The sequence below is a fragment of the Vicugna pacos genome, chromosome 5 (assembly GCF_048564905.1).
Source record: "Vicugna pacos chromosome 5, VicPac4, whole genome shotgun sequence".
NCBI classification, from domain to species: domain Eukaryota; kingdom Metazoa; phylum Chordata; class Mammalia; order Artiodactyla; family Camelidae; genus Vicugna; species Vicugna pacos.
This window is the reverse complement of record NC_132991.1, coordinates 57,437,363-57,445,833: the sequence shown is the minus strand read 5'-3', so window position 1 is coordinate 57,445,833 and position 8,471 is coordinate 57,437,363.

Sequence of the window (8,471 nt, the reverse complement as noted above, 5' to 3'; positions counted from 1 at the left end):
TAAATCTTCCATTCGTAAAAGAAAAGTTCAAAGAAAGAGTTAACTTTTATTGGGGAACGTGTCTGAAAGATTTTCAACCAGTGAAAGATAATTCAGTTCAAAGTTAGAAAGGAAAATATGATAATCAAGAAACGGGCAGTTGTCCGCAGGAAAAGATTGTTCATGAGCCGACAGGACTGGAACATTTAGAGGAGATGGAAGCTGTGGGTGGAAAGTCACTGCCTACATTAAATAAAGTGGGTTTTGGCACTGCTTTCAACTTGATGGCGAATTCTCTGTCTGTACACTGTTGTCTTCCCAGTTTCACTGAAGGCAGTTGAGTGAGGGTGGGGGCGGGGGAGCCAATTGCAGCAACCTCCCTTGGACTTGCCAGCTCCCTGGAGGGGATTGTTAGCGGCCCAGCTGAGTCTCATCACAGTCATGGAAAAAAGCCCTCAGTCAACAGTCTGATCCTGGGAACATATTCAGAGAATCAAAAGGCCTTCTACACTAACAGTCTTGCTTTATTGTGCATATTCTATGTTGACACTTTATAGCTCTTTAAATTCGTACTTTTAAAATCATTTTATCGAAATCAATATGTACTCCATTTAGTGTGAACATGATATTGAAAAAATACTGTTCACAAATAAGTGTTTGTTAATTTCTTGTCAATGGAAATCAGTATGTTATGCATTGAATGTCTTACACCCAAAGGTCATTGGGAACTTAAGCCATATCTAGGTGTTAAACTCGTAAGGAAATGTTTTAGCGGACAATACTTGGGAAATAAGAGAACTAGGATGTATTTCATTAAATATCTACCTTCATTTTATTTTATTTTCTAATTTTATTTATTTATTTTTAATGGAGGTACTGGGGATTGAATCCAGGACCTTGTGCATGCTAATTAAGTACATGCTTTACCATTGAACTATACCCCCAACCCCCACCTTCATTTTAGAATAAAATGCTAATATTTATTTTCTTTGATATTTACTGAAAATGTTCACTATAATGAGTAGCAAACTTATGTTTATAAAATTTGAGATCCTATATTACTACTTAGTCATATTTGTTTCCATCAACTAGAGTAACTTAATTTCCTGTTATGAAACTTCATATGAACTTGGTTCAATTTTCAAATTCTAAAATAGAGTTTATTCTGATTTTTGTATAATATGTAGATGAGACATCTTAAAACAGTTTTCTGAGACTAAAACAAAACCTTAAATGAACACATCATCATGTATATTTTCCTGATATCACATCAAATTGTTGCATTCTATTTTAAAACTATCTTTTTTTAAGACACAGTAAAAGTGAAAGTAGAAGGAGAAAAAGAGAAAAGAGAGAAAAGGAAAAAGGAGGGGATGAAAAAGAAGAGGGGAAGAGTGAATACTGGTTCTAACCTAGATGTGTATAAACCTGTTCATTATTTTTCACATCCCATATCATTTTCTCCAAGCTTTCCAAACAAAATAATAGAGATAATTTGCACTAACTCCAAATGGCACCACTGTTACATTATTGTGCTCTAAGTTGTGTACAATTATGTATTTAGAGGCTGGGGCTGGTGGGTGGAGATTAGGATTCTCTAGAGACTGAATAGCCATAGACAAGGGGAGCAGAAGGGCTCAAAAAATAAACTTCACAAAGCTGCCTTGTTCCAGATCTGTACATCTTGCTCTTCTTGTACACTTATTATGGCTACGACATTTTAGAATGATATAGAACGTCAACTAAAATTATGATTTTTTTTCTGAGAATGTCTTGCAGAATCTGGATATCTTAACTTATTGTTCAGTTTTAATCCATCAAAGTGTCAATGTTGTTAAGTGATGTACCCCATGCGAAAATCAGGGTAGATTACCAAGCAAAGGATCATCACATCTCAATGGTTTAAAAGAGCAGAGATCTATTTCTTGTTCATGCTACATGTGTTATCCAAATTGGCAAAGGGCAACCTGCTTATTGGAGTTGCTCAGAAGACCACCTCGATCGAGGCTCTATTGCTGTCTGAACATGAGGTTTCAGGCTTAGGCATCATGTGGTCAAAGAATGTAGAGAACTGAATTTTTTAAGTGCTTCCACTCAGGAGTGACATCACTTGCATTCATATTCCATTGGCCAAAACAAGTCCCACAGCAATGCATAACTTGGAGTGAATGTTCATGGAAGGAGAGGAGAATCAGGACTCTCTGGGAATAATAGTAATGTTAATCACAGTTTGCTTTTTTGATCAGCAAGTATTATGTTCACTCTCTCGCATGTAGAACTTACCCATCATCAGCTCAGAAAAGAAAATACAAAAATCCATTCCAGTCATGGTATGGAACTTAAAAGCCAGGATCTCTGAGTAATGTGCATTGGTTTACTCGTCAGGTCATGACGTGGCTTCCCTTGTTCCGAAGAATGGCAAACCAAAAGGAGATAAAATGCACCACCTTTCCAACCAGATGTGCACACAATATACAATGGTGGCAAAGAAAAACAAAGAATATTCCCATTCAGAAAGAGGAAGAATGGGGGACTTTCTACAGATTCTAGCTCACAGTAATTCTAAAATTCCAATGGGAAGATATTATGAGACTCCCTACCCTGGGGGTATGGAATGTTCCTCGGTTTTGCCCTCATTCTATTCCTTGGGAGGAACTTCTTCATTGTTTTTCAAGTCACTAGCTACACCCTCTGGGAGAGTATTCCTTTTCCAATATATTTCTTGGCCACATTTTAAATGGACACTGGGGAATATGCATTTCTGCTTTCACAACTCGTTTCCTGCCTATATATGGTTGGGTGCCCAAAGAGCATTTAAAGTCTGGAAGAGGAACAGACTCGTCAGAAACTCCGTAAGATTACTATCTGCTTTTAGTCGGCTCTTGGGCTAGTAACCCGACCAGTGGTATTATTTAAGACATAGCTCCCAGAACTGCTAAATTTCTTTGTTTTCCCTTCCATGTTCTGATTCTCTCTCCTTAGTCTCAGATACTTTGAGGACCTGGGATCTAATCATTCTTTTTCTTAACTTAAAGGACTTATGAATTTCACACCCCTAATTACTTCTGGCCCAGAGGTAATTTAACCATTTGAAAGGTTTTAATGGATTTTGCCCACAAAGCATTTCTCAATCTTATCTTTCATAGTTTGTGATGAAAAAGTAACTTCTGGACTCATTCTATCCCTTTTCTCTCTGTTTTGGAAACTGACTAGTTCTTTCCTGAGTTCATTTGTTTTTTGCAATTTATTGCCAAACTATCCAGTGGTAACCAAAACACATAACCAACATTTTGCTTTCCAATATATTCCCCTAGAGCTACAAGTGCCCTGGGAACATGATCTACCTTTTGTGTTATTATAAACCTTAGCAAATGTTTAACCATGCTGTGGATCACAAATCTCCATCTTTTCAGTTTCCAGTACTTTTCCCCACCACCAGATCCCTAAGACAGTAAGACATGTTTCAGATTTTTATTAGGGAATCAGCATACTTTAGGTACAATTTTCATCAAGATAGTTAATTGGTAACAAATAACTCCAAAACTTCACAGGCTTAAAGCAACAGAGTCACAAGGCAGTTGTTTTCCTATATGCCAGCAATTAACAATTGGAATTTGAAATTTCAAAAAAAAATGGCATTTACAGTAATACCAAAAAGAAAAATGAAACAATTAACTATAAATCTACAAGATATGTACAGAATCTGCATGTGGAATACTGCAAATTACTGATGACAGAAATCAAATAATATCTAAATAAGTAGAAAGAGAAGATATTTCCTTGTCCATGGATTAGAGAATTTGACATTGTTAACATGTCAGTTCTTCTCAGCCTGATCTAAAGATGAAATATAATCTCAATCAAAATCCCAACAAGTTTTCTCATAGACATAAAAAAAGTGTTCTAAAATTTATATTGAAAAGCAAGGGGACTAGAATAACCAATGCAATTTTGAAAAAGAAGAATAAAGTTTGAATACTCTCAATACCAGATTTATTATAAAGCTACCAGAATCAAAACTGTCTGGTACTGACAAAAAATACACATAGATAAGTGGTACAGAATAGAGACCCCAAAAGTAGACCCACACAGATATAGTTAACTGATTTTTGACAAAAATTCAAAGGCATTTCAGTGGAGATATATACACTTTTCAACAAATAATGTTGAAACAGTTGGATGCCCTTATGCAAATATATGAGCTACATGCAGATCTCATATCTTAGACAAAATCAACTCAAAATGGACCAAAGATATAGTATAAAATGCAAAAGTATTAAGCTTCTAGAAGAAAAATAGGAAAAAATATGCATGACCTTGTATTTGGTTATGAAATTTTAGATACAACCCCAAAAGCACCATTCATGAAAGGAAAGAAAAAAGTACCTTATTAAAACTAAGAACTTTAGCTCTGTGAAAGATACTGTTAAGAGTGTGAAGAGACAAGTCACAGGCTGGGAGAAAATATTTGCAAATCACGCATTTGATAAAAGACTTGCATCCAGATAGACAGAGAACTCATAAGACAAGAGAAATTTATTTGTTCTTATGCTACATGTCAGTGCAGTTTGGTAGGGGTTTTGTTCATCAAGATCACTCAAGGAATCAGGCTGATGAAGGCTCCGCTGTCATATTAACAGGAAACTTCAGGGTTCTGCCTGTCAGCTGAAGAGAATGTGGAGAATTAGACAACTTTTATTGTTCTCACCAGTAATTGGCATGCCAATTCTGATCCCTTCATGGGCTAAAGAAAATCATATGACTTGAAATTTGCTCCCAGTAGAAAACTTACAGAAGGACATTTCTGCTGAAAGAAACTGTAGGAAATTTTGTTGAGCACTAGTAAATATTCCACATTAGCTTATTTACATATGCACAGACAGCTGAGACGTCGTTCAGATGATATTTATTGAACACTGCACAAGTAAAATTAGGTATTTCATGGTATAGGAAACTAGTTACTTCCCATCTTTGCAGGGAATTGAAAGTCTAAAGGATTAAAGCATTCAAGATTTATTTTAGATGTTGGATTATAATTTAATCATTAGGTATCCATTTTAGAAAATTGTAAGAGCTTTGAGAAGACAGAGAAACATGAAGGAAAACAAATACGCTTTTTGACAGTGACTGTATACAGTCAAGTTAGAACAAAATAACTTTAGAGGAATGTTTAATAAAACCATGTAAACCTCAGTGGTTTCCTTTAAAGTTGATGAATTCTTTGGCTCAGTTAGACCTTTAAAGTGAACTGAAAGACAATGAAAACATGAGAAGACCACAGGAGGGGCTTCCTGAGTCAAAGGAAAAACATCAAATTCAACTAAGTTAGGGAAGATTTTATGTTCAAAGAATTTTCATTGGAGAAATACAAACGAATTGTTCAAATTTTGCTCACTTCAATACATTTTTTAAATAAAAAATTAATTTACTATCACAAAACACTGTCATTTGAATAGATCAGTATCTAAATATTTATGCAAGCTTTGATGGTCTTACTTCTTTGGGATCTCTCCAGCTTTCAGTTAAATTCAGTACATCAGTAGTGAATTAATGAAAAGCCTTCTCTTTCAACAAAGAGTGCAAACCTATCATTGGAATAAAATACATCAATAATACATAAATATCCAGTGCCTGATTGGCCACGTGGTCAGGAAGTATGCTTCTCTAGCTTTTTGAACTTGACTGATGCAAGAAGGGCAAGTTCAACAAATATTAGTAGCTAAGCACAAATTTAGGGGGAAAAAATCACTAATTGCTAGTAAATTTAATATTTCTTTTTCCATTTCAGTACAATCAAGAATCACAGGCAATCACCACATAAAATGCTGTTTCTTTTTTTTTCTTATAATAAACAGCTTTTTAACTTTGTTTTTATGGTTAGTTCTATCACATATTATTGGCCTGAAAAGGACAAGCTGACAAGACATTTCTATAGATCTCAATTTTAAAAAACTAGATGAAAGAAACCCCAGCTAAATTCTGAAAAGAGTATCCAAGTCTGTGGTCTCTGTGTGATAAATTGTGGGAACTGGGGATAAATGACAGCTCAGAGTTATAAACTATATGCTCTTTGAAATAAATGGCATATTAAATGTTGCCTTAGATATTTAAAATAATTCAGGGTTCAAAAAGGCTCACAGGGAAATTTACCCACAAGGCAACTGTTGCTTGTTAGTTTTGCAAATGAGTTTTCAAAAAAATATTCTTTTTAGTTCACTAAGTTTGTGTTTGGTCGAATCCATGTTTGCATGTGGCCATTTTCTCTCCTATTAACTCTTAAAGTACAAAAAAAATCTTCATACACATCTCCACAATTACACATGAATATGATGGGTTTTTGTTTTTCACTATAGCCAATTTTCTTGAAACACAGAGAAGAGAAAAGTAAATGTGGGTTAAAAAAATTAAGCTAAGTGGTAAAAAGTAGAGAGTAGCATATGAGACATTTTTGGTTTCAAATTTTTCTTTTACTGTGTGACCTTGGGCACATCAGTTAACCACTTTTGCCTCAAATTCCACATCTGTAAAATGGAAAAAACAATAGTATCTATCTCAATGGGTTTTTGTGAGAATTACATGACTACGAACATAAAGAGAGAGAGAATAGGTCCTGGCATATAGTTAAGTAAGGGCTGAATAAGTGTTAGTCATTGTTATTAAATTCATTGTCTGATATTCATGAAATCATTATGAGCATTGTTTTTTTTACATCTTTTTATCTAGACTTCCTTTGTATTGACAGCACACTCTATTACAAATCAACTTTTTTTAACATACATACATTTGTTTACATATTCTTTTTCACTGTCAGTTATTACAAGATATTGAATATAGTTCCCTGTGCTATACAGTATAAACTTGTTGTTTATCTATTTTATATATATAATAGTTAGCATCTGCAAATCTCCAAAACTCTCAATTTATCCCTTCCCAACCCCATTCCCCCTGGTAACCATTAAGTTTGTTTTCTATGTCTATGAGTCTGTTTCTGTTTTGTAAATAAGTTTGTCTTTTTTTTTTAGATTCCACATATAAGTGATATCATATGGTATTTTTCTTTCTCTCTCTGGCTTAGTTCATTTAGAATGACAGTCTCCAGATCCATCCATGTTATTGCAAGTGGCATTATTTTCTTCTTTTTAATGGCTGAGTAGTATTCCATTGTATAAAGATACTACAACTTCTTTATCCAGTCATCTGTCAATGGACAGTAGTGCCTTTCACACCTATTTGCTTGCATCCAAGAAGTATTCATCATCCAAAGGCAAGATCAATTTCACAGGTTGTTATAAGCTGCCTTAGGAAGAAGTACTATCATACTCCTTTGAACTTCTATCATATCTCCTATATTCTAGAAATTTGGAACTGTCTGATTAGAGCATCTGTCATTGTTGGCTAATTAAGACCATAATGGCTATCTCAATATTAACTGTGTCACAATCAAAATTCATATCTGTTGGGAGATATTTTTTGAAGGATTGAGTGGCACAATTTAATAACTTTTTCCCAACTTAGTTATGATCATCTGATGGTTTCAAAATGATTTTGCCTTAGTATACTTTTCATTTACTTCCATAGAAATGTAGTCATAGTATAGCTACAGCAACATTTAAGACAATTTTTTAGTAACATATACTATGGGAAAACTAGTTTCAATGTAATTTCTCAGTCCCAGAGATTGTTCCTTTGTACCTATGCCTCCTACCTGTGTTTTATTCATAATCCTACTGATTAGGACAGGATATTTTGGGAGTCACCTTAGAATTCTGTCTACAGAGTGATATTTTTTATATAGCTCTTTCGATACAGATAGATCTGTTAATACCTATATAATTAGAATTAGAATATTAGAATGCAACTTCTGCAAATTTATAAATTTGTTCAATATTTAATATTATTAGATCAAGAGAAATTGCTTACAATTTAGTCAACATATTATAAGTAAAGAAAAAATACAATGTAAATAGGTACCTAGTGCTCATTTTTGGCAATTTAGTCAAAACCACAAAGAAAAGATTTCAATTACCTATGGTTTTCAAAGGCATAATGAGACATTTTAATTATTTAATTAAGCATCTACTCAAGAAAAAATTGTTTGATCATCTATAGGTTAGGTTATTCACTATAGACAAAGTCTGTACTACATAGAAGGAAGCATGTTTAATTAAAAGTGATAACCTGGTAAATTTGAACACCATCTATTGTTTGCTACTAAGGAAATTATAATTAGGGACTGAAGAAGAAAGTACAAGAAATTCTCAATCTACACCTCTTTATTTAACTGTTGAGGAAACCATGGTCCAGAGAGATTGTGGTTTGTCCAAGAAGATAGTCATTTGAGGGCAGAATTGAGACTACGATTCCCATCTCTGATCCCAGAGCTCTGTCTCTTCTGCTGCCTCCTAACATCACTGACATCGGCATTCTCCTATGCCATTGTCCCAAACGGATTCCAAGCATGAGTGTGAGAGTCTGTTCAGTCCTTTCCTCTG